Raw genomic sequence first — 22,654 nt, forward strand, 5'->3', positions numbered from 1 at the left:
GAGTCAAATAATAATCTAATTCATAAACTGTTTAATAAAAATGCACGATCCGAGTTTATCATCTGTATGTTTTCAATAAACAAGAAATGATAGCATATGTATGCATGAAGGATTTCCCGAGCGTGCAGTGTCGCCCCATTAACATCGTCTGGGGATCGACGTTGTGAGTTATTGCATTATGTTCACCAGATATTTATTAAATTGTGATATTTCCTATGAAATTATTGTTTTTTACACGACCGACTTATGAGGTTAATGTTTTGAACTTTCTACCCTGACCAGCATCTTTCAGATAATTAAATAGACGTTTTAGTACAAATTAGGTTGTATTTTGTAAACTTAACGAATAATTACTATATTATATTAATGTAATTGTTATACAAATTCTTAATGTTCTTAATGCCGTCTTCCTTGTCTTTTCTTCATAGAAAATTTATGACAACTCGTAATTGAAATATTCAAAAGTAGCATAAATTATTGAATACATTTGTGAGAGTTTACAGACATAGTAATGTCAACTATATTTGCCACATATCATGTTTAACAATGGTCCAGAACAGCGAGAGACAGAAGAATGTAGTACAAAATGGAAGAGGCCTTTGTCAAATTGACACACGGACAATGATCTTTTATTATTAACTAGCTTTTACCCGCGACTCCGTCCGCGCGGAATAAAAAATAGAAAACGGGATAAAAATTATCCTATGTCCTATTCCTGGTTCTAAGCTACCTGCTCACCAATTTTCAGTCAAATCGATTCAGCCGTTCTTGAGTTATAAATGGTGTAACTAACACGACTTTCTTTTATATATATAGATAGATTATAACGTTAAATTACGTTTGTTTGTTTATTGTCTGAATAAAGGCTTATATTATTATTATTATGTTTAACAATATTGAAATGAACGAAACAGTCTATAATGCGGTCATTGAGATTACTTGTCGATAGTCACAATTTGACGAAGACAATTACCGTTATATCAATGGTAAAGGGATGCCATTGTGATGTGGCGATGCGTCACACGAACACACGGACGGACGTGAGTCATAGTCGTTAGTGGACTTACTGGAGCGCGCAGAGTCGCCCTTCACGTCAACAGACCGTCTGATGTTACATTTATTGTAATATCGACGGCCCAATTAGTTGACTAAAGAATTTTTTGGACTTGTTATAAGTTGCAAATTAAATAACACAAAATTGTTTCTTTTTCTCTGACACTTTAATCACTTTTTAACTTACATTCACCAGTTTTTTTTTTTATAAGAGAAGGGGGCAAACGAGCAGCGGGAACACCAAGGTGTTCATCGACGCCCATGGAAATCTGAAATAACAGAGGAATCGCAGATGCGTTTCCGGCCTTTGCGATGGTGGTACGCTCGCTTCTTGAAGGACCCTAAATCGTAGCGGTTTGGAAATACCGCCGAGGACAGACCATTCCACAACGCGGCCGTCCGCCGCAAAAAATTCGCGAGAACCGCACTGTAATTCTTCAAATTTGAGCCCCTTAAAGGTGAAATGACTATAAATGCTGTAATATTTCTCGCATATTTTTTACATTTGTTTGTTTAAAAACCTAATTTAATTTTCCCACATTAAATCACTTTCGGAGAGACTTAACGATTTTGACGTAGTTAAACTGTATGATCGCAAATTGTGTAACACAAGCTCGCTAAGATCGATGCTCAGTCAGCTAGTCACTAGATAGCCTCTTGATGTTTCCGACACAAGCTCGCGACACAAGATCGCTTGTCAAATAGACCCCGAGTGGCAGGGTACATCGCTTTATACTAGAGAACATTCTTGTATTGTTTGAAGTTAATTGTTTTATGATAAAGGTTTCATCGTGACTTTATGAACTTCTTAGTTACAAATGTAACAAATCTTTAATTAAAGTTTTAATCTATGAATTGGAGGCTACAAAGTACGAGCAACACATATCTTTTAACACTTTTCATTCAAGGAATTTATGTAATTGAGGTGTACTTTTAGAAGTTGTAGTAACAATAATATTTATAGTAATTTGAAAAAGATATGTTAGTTCTTGTCTAGTAGAGCCCACTTCCGCGCTCCTGTAGCCTTATAGATTTCTGAATCATAAAAAAGGCTATTATTAAGGACTGCTGCTGTCATTTTTACCTTATAAATGGAGTTAAATTATTTTGAAAATTTGTAGACGTAATATTGGTTATTGCGTCTACATTGATGATTGACTACTGCTTTGGTTCTTTGGCTTGTTTAAGATATGTATCGAAATAACTCGTCGATGCCAACAGTTTGTTTACCATCAAACTTATAATTAATCCCCTCAAACTTTACGCTGATAAGGGTTAACTGAAGGTCTCGGAATGTTATTAATTAAGTTTCGACCTTTAACTATATTAACATCAGCTTTCCAATTTGTAAAGGACTATACTGACGTTATTTGGAAAGTGCTATAATTTTCAATAGCATTTAATAATCTTACTTCCATACAAAAAATACAAAACATTATCTTCATATAAAGCTTACTGAGCTAAAAATTATGAAAACAAAAGAGGTGTTCTGTATAAAAGACCTAAATTGTCTTACAATTAACACAGACAAAGTAATTAACACATAATTGGACTACTACATTTTTTCTTCAATTTGGTTCTTATTTTTATTGGAACGAAGTTCCTTATCGCGCGTTGTGAAAGGGGGCTAGACGGAAAAAAATCTTACGAAAAGTTGTCACGACACTTTTTGCTATAGTAAGTATGTTAACGACGAATGAGCGCTACTTCACCATGGCAACGACGTGACAATATATAACGAAAATTCATATAAATAAAATGTACTTCTTGTGAAGACTGAAGTTTTTTATTCATAGAATAAACATTGGTTCCTTCACTAATTAATCAAAGGAACTTCGTTGCATCCGGGTGTCCCTTAACACCTCTCAAGTTTTTTTTTAATTAAAATGTCCGATACAATAAACGTCCAATTTCTCAATTAAACCGAAACATAGTTTAGACTATAATATAAATATTTTCAATTACAGTATACTAAGTTAAGTTCTTTTGAACTTCCAAAATCGAATTGGTCCATTCTGCATTTCGACAAATTTATGTGTCCGCTTGTTCGCTTCTCACCTTATAATATTAAAAAAATACTGATACACATCTGATCCATATTATCATTTATATAATTCAATTAGGGCGTATATGAGCCTAATGTATATATGTATTTATGTGCATACAATGAGGCTGACCATGTCGATGTCACATTAGGGTGATTTAACGGGCGTCTACGCGAGTACCATACGTTTATTACCACGTAATGGCGCTACACCTACCTAATGGCATATAAACAGGTATCATTATATATTTGGTGATAATAATTCAGGTGTGTACTGTAATATACAAATTTTGTTTGTTTGAAAAAGGTTTTTATCAACGAAATTTGACAGATATTAGGATATTGTTACTACTACGGTACTATACGAAGAATTTGTAATATTTGGTCTCTTTCTGTAATGTCCTCCGACGTCGGATATCTAGGTTCAGCGGTTGCTTCGCTATTTCAGCGAATTCATGTGGTCGCTTGTTCGCTTGCCACCTTATACTCGTAATATAAAAAAAAATCATAACTTTTGTTTCTTAATTTGAATTAGTTATCCAAACATTATTACCATAGACAAGATTTTTTAATTAAAAAAAAAAACTATTGATCCTTAGCTATTGCCTTCCTGCAATACTTCGATTTTCAAATTTTGATAAAAATATAATAGCTTAAAAAACTATATGTACAAACACAGTTACTTATTTAAGTTCATAAATAAAGCACATTTATCATTTTCTTCAAATACAATATATTAGCTATAGGAGCTGTAAATACATTGCAAAGCTTTCAGGAACTTCGTATGTGGGTTCTCACATACCGGAAATTAAATGCACAGCTTTGACACCAGGCGGCGCATCCGTGCACTCTACAATTTTCACTAGGAAAGACATGTGACGTGACTTACCAATAATATTTATTACTTATATATGTTATATTAAAATTATGAAATAAATATAATATTTGTATAGACAACATTATTTCCAGATGTTACTAAACATGTCAATTGTCTAAATACAATACCCTATTTAATTAAAGTGATTCTGAATATTTTAAAAGGGTTACAATATTATGATGAAACTTTGATATTTTAATACCATATCGGTTAATTGAAATAATTATCCTTATATAATTTCTCTATAGAAATAAGTCAGATAAAGCAATAATAAAAAAGAAGTTACAAAACATTGTTAATTTTTAAAAGTATTTTGATTGATTTTTAAAAGATGCATTAAACGACGGCAAAATTCCTATAAGAATATACTCTTGGTAACTAAATAAGGTTGAAATTTAAAATCTTTCAACCATATTAAATTTACTAGCAATGCAACATTGTTTTGTAGAGAAATTTAGAGCATCTCGCATACATTTAACCGATAAATTCTGTAATGTCTTACAGTTTTGTTGAAGAATCTCTTGTAAAATTTTCTTTATTAAATACTTCAGCTTTAGCGGCTACTGTATGTTATATTTTGTTTAGTATTATTTATTTCATCATCGCCCAGTCTATTTTTCTACATAGGGTCAGCATAATACTGTTCGAAAATATCTATGTATGTGTTGAGTTATGAATTATGTATCCTCTTTGCTGGATAAGGAGTTTGCATTCCGCCGAAGAGGTGGCATACTGGCCACTAAGACCTTTGCCTTTTTTATTAAGAAATAAATAAGTGAAAAGTATGAGAATCGCGCGGGAAGACGAAGAGTTACCAACGATTATTATTTTTTTTTAATTATTATTTTTCAATTTATAAGTACCTACTGTATGTTTGTTACAAAATCACAAATTAATTTAATATACAAAATTGTAGTAACACTCATTTCCGTAACCAAGAGAGATATACAGAAATTCGTTTGCCTTCATATCTAAGCATGCAACTAATTTGATCTATTATAAATCCTTACCAACTCTTTCTTGTGTTTTATAGGAATTATATAGAACAAAATAAAAAGGTTTCGCTAAATCTAGAACTTCGGCAAATCTACTGGGCGGACAGTAAAGTCTTGGGAAGCGAATGTGGAAAAATTAAAAATAAACAAATTTTTTATTTCGTCGTATTGTTGCCAATAAATAATTCCTGTAACGTTTCTCTTATAAAGTAACTTTTTAACTCCACTGTCCGTTTGGGCTATCTTAAAAATGAAATGAAACCTTATTTTTTTGTTTAGATGTTATCACAAAGTAAAATTGCATGATGTTCCCTTTAAATAGATTTTGTACTTTATTCCCTTGAGTTATGAACGTAAATAGCTTGTAGTTTATCATTCGGCCTTTTTCTTCATTCTCATCAAGAACCTAGAAAAGTATTAAGATACGCATCATTATGTTAAATAACTGTACGCGAATGGTCGGAATGCTCAAATCTGTGTTTTACATAAACAAATCATTTTCAACCTTAATCCACAGACGTAAGAGTTATTTTCGACATGCAAATTTTTAAATAAAAGTATTAAATTGTTTGGTGAAATAAAAGATTTTAATAAAATTAAACCTGACCTCTTCGGTTAAATACGATTCTTAAATTATTTAAAACAGTAACTTTCGTTTTTAAAAAGTGAATTCACTTTTTAATCTATATCTTTGAAAGCAAAAATAACTCCTTAGAAATACGTTTTAAAAAACGATCTTATAATCTTTTTTTTTCTAGTGTAAAAAGATAGTACAAATCTCATTAAATTTACACCATAGCTGTATCTTGTTTTTGCCAGTTACACCAAACAAATACACCACATAAATTTCCACCTTCATATTAATTTTATTCTAAGAACTTGTCTATAAAATAATTACTATTATCTAATAATCTATGCACATCAAATGACAGAATTCTTCATAATCTGCCACTAGGTTAATAAAATCTAGTTCCGCGAAATTCAATTGTCCGGTACACACATGTACACCATCAGTGTATTCATTTCCTACAAATGTGTGTGTACAACATAACCAAACATTTGTACAATGCATACTCTCACGCGTACTATTCGCTTGACACGTTTGTTAAGCCGTTATTTTTTTATCTGTGTCCATTGTCAACACGTCAATTTATCCGTCAGATTGATATGAATGTATTAATGTTTAGTTGAATAACTAACGGTATAAAGTAACAGTTAATATTTGATAACAGACAATGTTAAAGTACCTAGATGGTTATATATAAAGACGTTAAATTTATGCTGGTTGTTGCGGTTAAAACGGACAATAGACTTTGTTATCAACAATCAGATAACAAATAACGAGACGTTACCTAGCATTAGCATTGTTGAGCTCCCGAATCTTACATAAATTTGCTTCATAATCTTCAAGGAAACAGAAACATTTTACAATGTTAATATTTTACATAATAAACAACAATATAAAATATTATACTATTTTGTGTAATCTTTAGATAGAACTTAACGGTGACTACTGTCATGAAATATAACTTATTGATTGCAAAGTCGGTATTTTAAACTTCAAAACGTCGGCGCGGAGTTGCGAGCAGTTGCTGTTCGCCATACACGGACTGCACTGTTGCAGTCGCTAAATATTCCACATTTATTGCTTTATTTATATTTAAATGTCTGTTAATAAGTATGCATTGAATTTTTTAAATATTGTTTTCTATTATAGTAAAATTCCAGTCAGACAATGGAAACGAACTTCCAACCGTCAATCCGAGCAACTCTACCATCACGCCATCTAGTTCTAAGAAAAATATGGAGACAAACATTTCCTTTTAAGTAATCATATACCATGACGGTTTCAAAAGCGTTATACAATTCACAAAGCAAAACGTACAATTAAATTATATTTACTGAAGATAGAATGTCTTTCAAGTATGACCTTTACATAGAAACAAAAAAAAGATCTTTTTAAAATACGACAAATTTTTCATCTTGTATTTAAGCAAGTTAAGAAGGTTTTAAATACATATTTTTCATAAATACTTTAGATAAATATGGATTACATTTAATAAAAGCATTTGTAACGTAACTGTCTAATGTAAGAACCGAGCGGCAATGGCCGACTGCATTTCCGCGCTCCATTATATCTCACTGTAATGAATAATGATAAATTTTGTTTATGACTCAACCCATTTTAAACTAAACCCATACAGAGACAGCGTTAAAATGATACACACTATTATAATAAGTATATCCGAATTAAATATTGTTTTTTGAAAATATTAGTAGTAATGAAAAGATTTTTGTAAAAACAATGCCGGATAGTGTTAAATAAGTGAAGTTAAATTTGTCGCTAATCTAAATGATGTCATTCTGTACTTTCAAGATGTTTACAAATCTGAAGTGTTTCCTTTTACTTACATAAAACATCTCTAAAACTATATGAGTCATTACATCTCAAACACAATACTCGACGGGGAGTCGAACCCCCCCTAATGCTTTCCTGAAGCCGGAAGTCATTGATTTCGGTCCATAAGCCCTCCTACAGCCATTCGGGGGCTTATTTACGAGCTGCATTTGTACTAGGCTTCATTTCCTGTATGTGAGATTTGCTTTAGGCTATTTGGGCGCAAAACATTGGGCGCACTGATACGGCACACTAAATATAGTGATAAATGGGTTTTAGTGCAGCTATTCATTCTAGCACTTCCTAAATTAAAAACTGTTTTAGTTCACTCGATAAATATCGTAACGCTATCCGTTTTTAATTTGCCTACATAGTTCATGATAGAATAACTCTGTTCATGAATAGCATGTGATTGATCGAGTTTATTGAAAAAAAATGTCGGATAGTGATAAATAAAATATTAAATGCTCTATTTAGAATAGTATACCTGTTCTCAGCGAGGGCACAACCTCACTACCATATTTCACGTCATTGCCTCTATTCTTTTCATTTTCCATTTATCTATTAAAAAGGTTTAACTAGAGAAATAACAATATGTAAAAGCTTTTAGCTACAATCCTATTAACAAAAACCGTTCTTAATCCAAATGTATCCTTTCCCGTCGCTAATGATTACAAACGACTTGAGAAGTCATCGTGCAAAAAGGAGGGAAAATCAGAAAGGTAATTTTCCATTTCGCCCGCAGACTATAAATTGTGATTCATTGAGTCCCAGCTGCTGGCGTCCTGTTACACCGTAACGTTCAGAAACTGTTTTCCAGCATTCTTTGTTACTGGCAATTAATAAATTTAAACGTATCTTACAAAGAGAACATCGTTCTGTAAAATGAACATTGTCTGAAAGGACTCAGGCTAATAATTTCGTTTTTTTTTTAATTCTGCACTGACGGTGTCGCGCCCGACACCTTTAGCGAATAATTTTACGTTCATTCTTTAAATTATTCTAGTCGTAATAAGTATTCCGTTCATTTATATAATATCATACTAACATTATAAATGCGAATGTTTAGATGGATGGATGGATGGATGTTTGTTTGAAGGTCGGCCATAACGGCTGCATGGATCTCGATGAAATTTACCATCGATGTAGAACATAGTCTGGAAGAACACATAATTAAGCTGTTTTTTAATTGTTTTATGCACGTTTGTGCGCGAAAGGAGTGTCGAGCGACAGCTAGTAAATTATATTGCTATTTATTGCATTTAGAAGTCAAAACTTACTACAAATACACGAACAATTTTGATATGAACGGTGTGAATGACCTCAGCACATTGTTATAAATTATTCTTTCTTTTCTGAATCCATGAAAAATGGCTGTCATCAATTTTTCACTTAGAATTGCCTTCGTCCAATTTAATAATTATGCCCATTGTTTTATTATATACGAATCACCCTCACCCCTAATCTTGTCTCATTATTTATTTCACTTTGTTAAAATGTCTATTACAATGTAAACTCTTTATAACGAAACTCAAGGGACTGAGAATTTTGTCGTTATAGAGAGTTATCGTTATATGGAGTGAACAAAAAAACAACCAAATTAACAAGATAACATAACATAAACAATAATACCGATAATAAATATTTACTATCTATAAATATGAACACATTTCTTCGTAATAGAGAATGGCGTATCGCTATAAAGAGTGTTTCAATATGTGGGTTTTAACGCAAACCAACCAAGTTGGGCACACTTCAACGTTACAGGGAGTTTATTGTTATAAAGGATAACGTTATAAAGAGTTTACACTGTATATATTTTGTGTCTTATTATGTATGACGATTGTGTTTCAACATCAAAAAATAAATATTTTAATGTTGATAATGATCATAAAATCCAAAAGCGATTTTTTTTTATTTCTCCATTCAATTGAATTAATATAGAACATCAAAATAAACAGGAAAATTTATTATTGTCTCTTGTTAATTTGTCTTGTTAATTTCAGTATTGTTTTATTTCCTTTTTTATATCTAAATGTATGTTATTAAAATGTATTACTATTTAGCTTGTACAAAATTGGATAAACAGATATTTGTGATGAAATATTATACCATTTGTCAAGACTATCGGACGTTTGCAATTATGAAATACATTAATTCCGTGAATTAATTAACTCTGGCACATGTTATGCAAAGCTTAACTTAAGTAAGATCACAGAATTATCTGCGTTATTACTTCACTTTAACTATATCTCCATAGCAACAAGTATAAGACATCGTGTAGTGACATAGATGGACAGGCTATAAGCCTTGGAATTTGTGCCTATTCGATTTTCACATTTTTGCGCTGACTGTTGCAACTGTTGGTGAGGATTCGTACTAATAAATACAGATGGAATTAACTGTCAAGAACTTCAACAGGTTGGTTTAAGTCGGAACGAAGAAAATTTTCTGTTATTTTCAAGCAATGACTTATCCATTTATTGATGATGTTACAATGGATTCAGACTGCGGTGACACTTGTATACATATTGCCATCCCTTTTATTCTATTTGACAAAACTGAGACTACAATATGTATACAAATGTCACAGCTGATGAATTCTACCGTTAAACTATCATAGAGTTAATTGATCACTAACCGTGTGTTTCTGAGACCAAAACAAATTGATAGCTTTGTTTTGTCAACTCTGTTGACTCTTAGTGTGGGATTAATATGAGAAATCTACACTAAGGTATTGCAATATTTAATTAACGATTAAACAACTCGTAACTGTCGCCACAACTGATATAAATTGGTGTTTGAATTACGTAGCCAGTTAATTTAATTTTAGTATTTACAAAAGTCGATATTAAATAAATTAGATAAAACTCAATACCACTAACGAATTTAAAGAGAAAATTTTTATAGAGTGCTAAGCCAATTTTTATTACCAGACTGTAATATCCTTAGGGGTCCGACATCAAACGAAATGTTCGCCCAATAAGGGGCCACTGGGCAACTTCTGTGGTCCCTTTACAAAGATAGGACACGGTTTCAAAGTAAAAGATTGTTTGTGCTATAATTTTTCTAGAAACTTACTGTCGTAAAATATTTAACGTATAAACTAAGCAAAATAAAGTTACAAATAAATTACTTATCGATACTGTATATTATTTTTTAATATGCTTGGATTATTTATAAGCATATTTTTTTAATTTACGATGATGACTTATTTAATACCTACTTCATAAGATTAATGTTGACCTTCAATTTTAATAGTATGTAATTGTTACTTATTTTCGTAAAAGTAAATTTTTAACATTATTTGTATATTTTGTATACTAAATTCAGCTGAAAAAGAAAGCCATCAAAACTACATTTCTTTCAACAAGATTTACAAGTAATAGAATCGGATCGTACAAGTCTAGTCATTTTATATTCTATAAATTTCCATACAGAAAGCACGTTTACCTAAGACTTGTATATCCAATCTATTTCAAAGAGCACATAATGAAATGTAAATTCCCCTTTAGTCCTTTGTCTTCACATCTTTGGATAGAGTTTCCAAAAGAAAATAACATTTTCTGCTTTTAATATCCATGTGCAAATTTCAATAAAATAAAACTAAATAAATTTTAACTAAAAGTCTTGGCTATTACACAATTTAAAAAACGAACAACGCACTGGCCGTAAAGAATAAATATAGCGTTTGCTTTTCCCGCCAAAAAACATAAAATATAACCTCTTTTTTGTGGATATAAATACAAAAATGTCACCTATCCGTTTCCGAGTTATTACAGTAACGTTTGTTTATCTCCCACAATGCTTTAAGATGAAATGAGAATGTGCAAACTTTTATTTCTAGAATTATTCTGAATAAATTTAATTCTTATCCATTCATTAAAATTATTGTTTATAATTCATACGTTTTTTTTTACAAAATTGACGCACAAAATTATATAAAAAATATACTCTTTAATAAAATATTTAAAAAAAATGTTGAAAAGAGTTCACTGTTTATTTATATTTATGTTGACTACGCTATGCACGCCCTGTATCTAATATTTACGACACTTTCTTAACAGAGGGTGAGCAGAATGAATAGATATGTAGATGAAGGAAATTAGTATCTAGTCATTGGACTGTAAGTAATGTCAACATAGGGGGTTAAATAATGTCAAAGAAATATAGCTTTAATTACCATCATGACTTATACCTTGTTTAGTAATTAGTTGTATAGAATATATCTAGATCATTGTGAAACAACTAAAATTGAGAACAGGAAATCACATGAGCCTAACGTTTTCGTTTTATTTATGGAAATATAACCAATTTGTTTATATTCTATATAGTATAAAAGTAAATAAATTGTCAAATTGTGGCAACCCTACAAGATTAAGCTACCGTACTGTAACCAAAAAGCCGAAGTTTCATTTCATTGGTTTGACGTCCCATTGAATTTGTCACAATAGGTACTTAGTCGGACAGATGTGCATTACTTTTTATATATAGATCGCGTTACGGTTTTTATTGAGTTCGTTCTTTTATTGTCCCAGTGACATTATAAATATTTGAATTTATTCTTATAAAGAATAATAATTATAGTTATCTTTCATGATATCGATATTTGTAAAAAAGAATTGTCTTCTAGAAAGATCTGTCTTAAAATAATTATTACGACGAAGGAGTCGCAATTAAAACATCCTAATAATGATTGTGGTTTTAACGAATAATTAATTGTGTACTACCATTAGCTATTTTCTTTATAACACTAGATATACCACAATTCAAATGTCGTAGGGTTCTATAGAACAAAAAAAAACAATATAATCTATTTACATGAAACCCAAGGAGTACAAAATAACACCTCTTTCTTCAAAATAGGTCAAGCTCTTTAGGGTACAAAGAGATTACAATAAACAGGTCTACACACATCCGCAAAGAACTGTTAAAAAAATAAAATTTTTATCGATATATGACCCAATGGCTGTTCACTTCACCAGAAGATCAACACTGGTGACATGATGGTGTGACGGGAGCCCACTTTAAACCGGCCCCACTGATAATTGGACACGCGTCGTCCGCACTCAATAGAGACCGCTAATCTCTCGCCAAATAACCGCATATTATTATTTGCATTTGAGATTGGAGGGTCCTTGTTTAGGGGGATTAAAAGCTGGGGTGACCACGCTATTGTACTGGATAATAATGTTATACATCTAGTGGCATTATTTGTCAATGAAATTATTACATGTTACCAAGTGTCGTTTTTAAAGACTTTTTTTAAATGTAAGATTTTTCCTATTGTTGTGGGCCAATGTTAAGATATAAAATCGTAACATGTGCTTATTAAATTTGTCAGGAGAATCTATAATTTTAAGATGCATAAATGGATTAAATATGTAAAACCTTTCTTGATATAAGTATTATTACAGTATACGTGGACTAAAAATTGTTTAACAAATAAATCAAAATGGCCACCATATGTCATATGGCTTTCATTTCAAAAAAGTGACATACATCCCAGATAAATCACTGTATTCCATTTGTGGGGGTTGATTGCTACAGTAGAAATAACGTTTGAAAATAATTTAATTTTTGTAGTATTCTTTTGAATTCTACTTTCCTACTAGAATTTTTATTTTAAAATAAAATTCCCAATAAATAATTTGGCAATTAGCAGTCATTATACACTTCTAATTCACTAATTTTGATACTTGACGCATAACAAATTGCTACAGAATAATAACAATATTGATCCTTGAAACATAAGCGTTTATTTCAAAAGCCTGTCTGGCTAACAGAGTACAAAAGAAACAACTCTTTCATTAAACATGTATACAGCCCGCAATACCAATCAAAGTATCTACGAGAAATGCTTTGAGAACATTCGAGAACATTTTGAATTCATCCTTACACCAAGTATGGATTTTACTTTATTTTGTTTTGTGTAAAGTTAACGAAGCGAAAGGTTATTTGCGAGCTCTTCAGACTATTGTGTCTCAGGAACAACAGGGTGCTCTTATATCAAGTTAATTTGTATTTTAATTGAATTTTCAAACACAAAAAGCCAAGGAGTCTTATGGTAAGTTTAATAATTCTCGAAAGCGCCGTACCCAAGACATGCATACGCTTTTAGTCAATTTTAGTAAATGCGCCATCGAATCTTCACACATTGAAAATTTAGAAATATCTGCGATGAAAACGCTGTTAATAATTATTGATACTTTTTAATCTTTTTTAATCATTGAGGTACACAGATTTCGAAAAATTTTTCTTTTCTTACCAAAGTATAAAATTATTTAGAAAATATACTGTTTTTTATTTACGTCAAGGCTTTTCATTTAAAAGAACTGTCCTGTAGTATGTTAAATCATGGGCAATGTACACAGTAGCCCCGGGACAACAAGATATCGTCCGACATTCACACGAGGGTGCATACATTACTGCGCATTTGGGACATTGTCACTGCACACATCACCGTGTCTCGCCTCTATTGTGATATCAACCGATGAATATAAAGATTTTGAAATAATTATTATATCACAAGATCCTATTTCCAATAATTTTAAGAAAGGAGTACACTCTTTTCTGGGTTCTACTGGAATTGCTGAACGTGATTATGTTGAATAAAAGTTTTTTTTAAATACCGTTTTACTATAACTAAGTTTTTATAAAAATACTGCGTTTCCTATGGAAATAAGAAGTCTGTTACTAATTTACTAGAACTTTAAACAAAATAACGTCCAGACATCTCCACAGTATTACAAAAATTTACATTCGTAATACACAGTTAAGATTGTTATGGAACTTCAAAGCAGTGTAACTGCATATTAATCTAGTTTGCGTAGTTTAAAAAGCAAGTGACCGCGGTTTGCGGGGAGTAAATTTTAACCAGCGCGGTCCCAACGGAGACGTGCCTCTTAGTTTATATTATTATTAGTTTCGTAAACTTTATCTGGATGGTTAAACCGACGATTTTGGCCGCGGCTAAATTCAAACCGCTTGTATACTCACCGTCAAAAGACTTAGCAAAAATTAACGCAGTGGGGGAAAAGAAAACTTGCATCCATATCATTATTGACAAAAGACTGTAAATTAAAAAAAAAACTGACATATGCCACGAAAGTCATTACAAAATTAATAATTGATGAGTAAATTTTAGATATATTTTGTTTTTTTTCTCTGTCGACTTTATGGCGGCTCAATAGATTTTCCTGTTCTAAATCAACCTCACCTATCTTAATATTATAATTGCCAATCTTTGTATGGATGGATGTTTGTTAGAAGGTATCTCCAAAAAGGCTTAACAGATCTGTATGAAATTTGGCATGGATAAAACATAGTCTGTAAAAACACATAGGCTACTAATTAACTTTTTTTTTAATTCCGCAAGGACGGAGTCCCGGGCGAGACCTAGTATAATTCGTTATTGCAGGCACTCCCTTTTAGTAAACCCATTAAGAATGAGTAAAAATCCGAAGTAATAATTAATACGCAGACACTAGATAGTCTACATCCATCAATGTTCTCCAGTAGGCGAATAGTTCCTGTTTGCAGATTACATCACAGATCGCACCTAGTGGAAATGCTTGAACACGTCCGACAACGCTACGAGTAATCCCATGAACCCTAACCACTCCTTATAGAATATTTGAATATTGAATGTCCTGAATTATTTTATTATTTTACGATAACTTTAATATTTTACGTAACGATATTGTAGAATTAGTTACTATTAAAAAACTAAAGGCCATTTCTTATGAGATGACTTCTGATGATTAGAAAACAAATTGATTTAGTTACTCGTTTGTCTAGGTAAAAAATCTTATAAAGGTCTTACATACTTTACGAATCTTTAGATGGATGGATGATTGTTAGAAGGTATCTCTGGAACGGCTAAACGGATCTTGATAACATTTGGCACAGATGTAGAACATAGTCACGAAGAACACATAGGCTACTAATCGAGTTTTTTTAATTCCGCGCGGACGGTTTCGCGGGCGTCAACTAGTATATTATAAAACCAAAAGAAATAACGGTCATTGTATGTACCTATTTCGATTAATTTTGTAATACTTTAATTTATATTCATTAATAAAACAATAAAAAATATCACGAAACCCCACATAATATATTCATCCCCTGCGCAAAGGGATGCGGCCAGCTAATATAAGTTGCGAGGGCAATAATTGCCAACCGACCCACCCTGTATCACACTTAATAAAATCACATTTTGGTACACCCCTTGTAACGATCTCCTCGGGGGAGTATAGAACCCATTCTGAATTTGCTTTGTAAATAAATTTCACATACTCTTTGATATTTAAATACTAGTTGCAAAGTTTTTCGTTAAAGAATTTAGAAATCTACAACGAAACATTATTATACAAAATCTATCCTTTTACTTAATGATCGAAGAGACATCAAGAATAGTAAAAGTTGCTTATACAACTCCAGCAATCGAAAGAATATTGTTTTGGCGTAGAAACGTGACAATTTATCATTAACATTGAATATGTATAAATGGACTACATACTCTTTTTTGAGTTATTTCTTAAACTTAGTGTCAATTTCAGAAACGTTAATCTCGTGTTTTTGGTGTCAGAAACAAATGATAAATACATTAGAATATTTTATTGAACTCTAGATGAATTGATACTTGATAGTTCAACGACATTTGTCAACAACTAATTGATGTGGTGTCCGAATCGTCGCGAATTAATATTAACGGTCGTTTATCCAGTGCCAATATTTGCGGCGATAACGACGTAATAAATCAGCTTAATGAATTACCCATAGAATACAATCTATGTTTGAGGTTAATGACTGGTTTGTCGAAGATTACGACATCTTTGACGGAAGAGGTGTCTAATGAATCTGCAGTAATGAATGTACGGTCAATTAATTTGTAAAAAAATCACGATCACAAAAAAATAATATGTTGCATTGTTGGCACAATTGTTTCATTGTTATTAGTTACTGAATATCAGTATGTTGGTACACAATTTTTTACGTTGACTACATAAATAAAAATAAACAATATTTTTCCATATTTTTTATGAATTAAAAACTATAATCATCACTTATTTTTAAAGCCATATTAAAGTAAAAAAAAATACAGAATTGTACGGATAATATTTGTGTATGACCACAATTCCCACAAGCGAGTCGCTGTGCTTACTATTTACTCTGCACGATACTGCGTCGAATCTCATACATTCGCTGTATCATGCCAAAAAGGAAAATAATTCCCTAAGGTAACTAAGCAGTAAATAAGAGCATATAACATGAAATAGATGTGTATTTCTACTGCAAAATCGCTAGCTATAACCATAAGATTTTAAATAAACTTTACCTTTTTTATTATAAGGTGGCAAACGAGCAATCCGCCACCTGAATTCACCGAAATAGCCAAGCGACCTCTGCCCATAGACATCGACAATGCAGATGCGTTGTCTAAAATAATCTTAAATCTTACTAATATTATAAATGAGAAAGCATGGTTTGGTATGTTTCTTACGGATGCAAATGATTTTTTTTTATATGAAAAGGTAGCAAACGAGCAAACAGTCACCTGAATTCGCCGAAATAGCGAGGCTACCGCTATTACTATAGCAATTACCTACTATAGCTAATAGTTTTATATTACAATTGTTTTTTTTTTTATTCCGGACGAAGTAGTATTGAAAGAATAATCGACTTTTATATTAAAAAAAAAACTTCAAATGGGTTCCTGTACCAGTATTATTACAATTGAATTGAATTTATCTTAAATAAAATGGTAGTGGTAAGTGTCCCCTATATCTAATAACAATAGTTTATCACATGAATTATCTTCCAGGCTCCGCCATTTATTCTTATTACGAAGAACCCTCTAGTTTAAACTAACTCCCGTAGACTGAAGATAATAAAGTTATTCCACCCTACGATATACAGACTACTGCGATATTTATAAGATTTACTTTATTGAATTAAAGTGACGCAATGTAACTTTATGAGATAAATGTCTTAAATCATAGAAAAAACAATATTGTATGACTTTTAAAAGGAATTAATTTATATTATCTGTACTAATATTATAAAGATTAAATATTTTATTGGTTTGCATTGAATATGCTAGTTCAGAAGCTACTATATAATCATACCTCAATCCTAATTTAATTATTTTGAAACATCTGCAACAAAATATCAATCTCGTGGGACATTAATAATTCTTTGCAAAAAAATAGCGAAATCATTCTTCAAATTGTTTTATACTCCAACGAGACATTTAAATTGGTGTAACAATTTGTTTTTATTATGTGGCAACCCTCGTTACAATGCACTCAGCTGGGGCTGTCGCTATGCCATTTGTTATGGATAATATTGTTTCAATTTCTAAGAAAGCTTGTCCAAATAGGGGGGAAGTTACGTCAGACAAAACAAATACTATAAACAACATCGAAATTAAAAAATCCATAACTGAGTTGCAATTATATATACAAAATATTAACTAATTAGAGCCACTTGAATATATTGCCTGTCTAAAAATCCATATTCAGAATACTTCAGAGTTCAAAGAACTCAATCCATCAATTGAAATAAGAGATATTTTTATTGTAAAATTGTCTTGGCTCCCTGTATTATCCTTTTTCTTAAAGTTTATTATTTTTTCTGTTCTTCATCACAGATGGTAGCACTGTGCAGCTGTTGTCGTCTTCAGAACTAACCACACTCCATCGTTCGTTTCGCAGACTTAAAACTTCGCTTTGTACTTGTATAAAAGATTAAATGCATTCGGAACTGGACAAGTTTTTCTGTACTATTGTTTTTGTATTATTTCTCGGTAAAGAGTATATTATAACTATTAAATAAATTGTTTGAGATAGCTGGTGTTGAATTTATTTACTTGACAGATTGTTTTATAAAATACATAAAATCACCATCTTACGCAGTCTCTTTATAAATTAATTCATGTAACAAAAGTTTACATTACCTAGTATTCAGTCAACGAAATTTACAGTACATAAAACAAAGACTAGTTTATTTTTATATCTATAAAACATTTTAATAAGACAAACAAATTAACAAATAAACCCACTAATACTCGAATCTCAGATAAGTAATTCCAGATAAAAACTGGTTGAATTATGTTAGTACCTCTAATCGAATATCACTTCTTGGAACTGTAGTGAGAACTTCCTGTTATGATTGTTGGCAATTTGACTCCTAATTACAAGGCTTTTATCTCAGTTCCCAGGAATATGTAATGCATTTGCTATTTTATTGCACACGTCAATGAAATATTGTCGAAGATGTAATTTTAACACTTTAGAATTTAACCTTCTCTTAAATTATGTTAGATTATTCCCAATATACTTAAATACTACAGAAGTTAAATAATAATTTCATTAATATATCGTCTGTCAGCGAATTTGTATTTCAGAGAACAATTGGGACAATTTGCTATATTAATATTAATTTTATTATAATTTATTTGCTACTTACATGTCATTAAAATTTTAACATTAGGTAACATTACTAAATTAAAATTCCAACAAATTAACATGTAAACTGTCATCTAATACTAGATAAAAGGAATTCCAGGTTCGCTCGTTTCCGGGCCACGGGACGATCGCTTAGTTCGAGTACATTGCAAGGCTTTTAGGATAAGCCCTCGAATCCGTCCCGTGTGTACGCAGCTCATTTTAATGCGAAATTACGATGAAATAGCGAATATTGCTTTGGAGCTAAAAGCACAATCTATCTATCTAGAACCAATACAATTTGCTCCTTTGACGCAAACGAACGGCTATGATTAAGTACGAAGCTACAGCTATTGAAGTCAGCCATTACTCTAACCTAATCTAACCTAACTCGAAATGCCGCAAGTGATCACGAAAGACCAAGTCTGTCTTATCATTTATGCCTTTATTTCGATATACTTGAATGATTTAACGATGAATACAGAATAAATCAAGCACTGATCACCTTAAAAATATGTTAAAAAAAGATAATACGATGAGTAAAATATTGTGATACAGAAAAAGCTAACGAGCCTTAATTTAAGCTAGTTCGCCAACTTTAAATACAATAATTAAAATATTCATCCAATGCTAACACATAATATTTTACAAATAACTTTAATAGTATTTTTCGAGGAAACCTGTTACAAAAACCCAACTATCAAATAGTAAAGTCTATGTCTAGTATATCGTAATAAATGTATGTTAAAGCAGTACACGCAGCACTACAACGTCTAACTGCGTTGACCTCTTGCGTCCTTAAAATAAACGTCAGTGTACCTCCATACATCCTAATAAACGCAACAATTTGGTATAAGCCTACGTTAAGGACAGGGAAACATTTGGAGACGTCGACTATCAATTCTGTTTTTATGTACATTTATTTACATTTGTTATTTATATGATTCTTTAAATAAAAGTGCATATTAAACTAAACCTAATCATGGAAGGAACTAAGAGTCACAGTAATTACATGTGCATAATTTTGGTAAACCGTTTATTCGTCGTAACCAATCGACAGCGACAGAGCGGTTCTAAGGTTTTATTACACGATCCAAAAAGATAAGCAATATAGATAGATATATATAACAATAAAAACCAATTGTAAACTATAAAAAAATTGAAATACTTCGACTCCAAATACGCCACTGTTCTTAGTAACATTGAAGTAAACACGTTGATTGTCTGAAGTCATAGCGATGCGTTGTTTTTTGTTCAATTACGCTCATCGGGCTTCTGGCAATGGATCCTCGCCCTATTTACCATCAAATGGATTCCATCAGTGACCGCCACTGTCCCACTTTATAATAGTTATGAACTCCTCTGTACCGCGTACAGATATATCAGATTAATGGATTAAATACTTTACTGTTAATAGTTCGTGCAGTTGTTAGTTCCAGTTGTATAACATTTCATTTCTTTGTTCTCATATTGCCACCATGTTTTTGCAACACAAATAAACAATTGATTGACAAATTAATACATTTTACATGAATTGGGGTAAATGAGAAATTGGTTGTCATTTTTACAATAACACTGCTATCAATTTAATCAAGTCTACGTTATGTGCGAAATAAAACATTATAATTTAACAAAAAAACTTGTCTGTGCTGGGAACAAACTATTTTATAACGCACTAATTCTGTCAAAGCTGCACAGAAACTATGCGGTATGCGACGCGTTGTTCATACAATACATATTTGCTGTATGCAGCAAGTATTAAATAGCTATTTACAGATTAAAATGTTTTTCAAATATCGAGTTTATGAAAAAAGTAAAAAGCATAAATGTATTTTTTTTAATTCGAAATGATAAATTACCAAAAATTCAATTTTTATTCGTATTACACTCATAGAGAAATATAGAGGAAAAGACAATAATAAACAAGCAGCAGAATGTGAAATTTGTGCCAAACTCCTAACAATAAAGTTTACATTGTATTTTTTTTTAATTTAGTTTGGTGTTTTAATCTTTGAACACTATTTAATCTTTGGCGAATTTTATAATGACGGAATTCGAATGTTTAAATAAGTAATATTAGATTGTTGTTTGTTAATGATTTTTAGATTTTCCCATGAATCTGGTTTTGTCGATATGAAACTACCGTATATTACCGACTCCATTTTCCAATTTTGTTTATTTTGTAGCCATGTCCATTTTCATTCGGTACATTTTCCATGACAGGACGTGATGGCTCTGTGACGTCACAGATCTTTATACTTCGTTCACTTTGTAGGAAAAAAAAACAGATTTTATTTTGTTATCTCTTCAAAGTGCTTTTTGGACGTAACCTAAATTTGATTTGAATATTCCGAATAATTTGGTAAAAATAAAAAGATAAAACGTTTCAGAATAGCATAATGTAAAAAGCAGATTATTTACGACGGGATACGAAAATAAATTTAAAAAACTGTAAAAGCAGCTCTTCTACAGTTTTTATTTTATAAAATAATATGAACCAAAAACATATAATTAGTTAATAATCCAGCAGTCATCCTTCTTCAGATATCAGTTAGTTATCAAAACATTATGAAACCTAAATAACTTGTCCAAAAGAATTTGCATCGTTAGTGACGACAAACATCTAAACTTCTTCAGCTAGCTCACAATGCGCTCAGTATTTATAGCACCATATAAATCAGGCACCCTCAATAAACGGCTCTGCTTCCAAACAATTTTCCCTCGGGTTGAGAACCGGTGGAAAGATCTCGAACTATGTCGTGTAACTAGGAAGCGTTGCCGGCGGCTCTCAAACTTTCACACAACGGGATTTCCTTCGGTTTGCGGATATTTTAAATGTAATTTTCTCTTTATAGCGGTTTCAACTTTGCAGTTCATTGTTGCTGCCAAGAGAGATAAATAAAGTACATTTAATATTTGTTTTCTCATTTTTATGTGAGTTTAATAGTTAACAAAAGCGTTCTGAATTTAACAATAATTTCTTATCAATATAAACTACTATTTATGTTCATAAAGAAACTGTTCAATTTGTTATATACATTTAAAAATAAAGTTAATATTTTATGTAAAATTGTGCATCCAGAGCGGTGATGATGTTTTGTTCCTTTGCTTTAAGTTTTATGTAGCGAGAAAACAATACCCAGACGGCGTTGTATCAAAAGAGAACTTCTAAAACGGACTGCACTTGCGTGTCTGTTTTCTTTTTAAATTTACTAGTCTGTGCGCAGAAACGTACATTTATCCCCAAATAAATAATATTCTTGTTTATGGTCTTTTATTGATATTTTATTAATATAAGATGTAAAATATTCGTTCTTTTGGTTCTATTCAAGTTACGTTGTCATCGAAAACAAATGACATACGAGTTACGTCACTCTTTCGTTTTCACCTGAGACTGATTGAACCAAGCCAGGCTAGCAATCACCGTGGGACAGTTCATTATACTCACAATCTTTTTTATTCTGTCGAACCAGCGATATTGCGTTCCACAGATTAACTTTCATCTAACAGATGGGTTTGTAGGTACAAACTAAAATGCAATTATCGTTATTATATGTCATCGTTTTCGTTTAATATATGAAATAGTCTGCTCTGAAGATATACATACATAAAAATTTCGTGAAGGCATCCAGGATTATTCGGTCGGATGGCGGGCCAAAGCGATTCGAACTAGATACAGCCGGTACAAAGCGGTTCTGGAATTCGATACATTCTGAGTACTATATGCTTCACTGATGAGACGTAATGCCCATATTGAATATATTTATTACTCACAAATATCTTTACATATAAGTATTGTTTCTGGGTAGCCGCTATTCTTACTTTCGGTTATCAATT

At 31.5% G+C, this 22,654-nt stretch overlaps 1 protein-coding gene across 3 annotated transcripts in view; it reads left to right on the forward strand.

The window, feature by feature from the left end:
* LOC106708348 (fasciclin-3) overlaps positions 1-22,654 on the forward strand; it is a 157,704-nt gene that overhangs the window by 127,827 nt on the left and 7,223 nt on the right. The window lies entirely within an intron of this gene.

Source organism: Papilio machaon, chromosome 19, assembly GCF_912999745.1.
Source record: "Papilio machaon chromosome 19, ilPapMach1.1, whole genome shotgun sequence".
In the NCBI taxonomy this organism is placed as follows: domain Eukaryota; kingdom Metazoa; phylum Arthropoda; class Insecta; order Lepidoptera; family Papilionidae; genus Papilio; species Papilio machaon.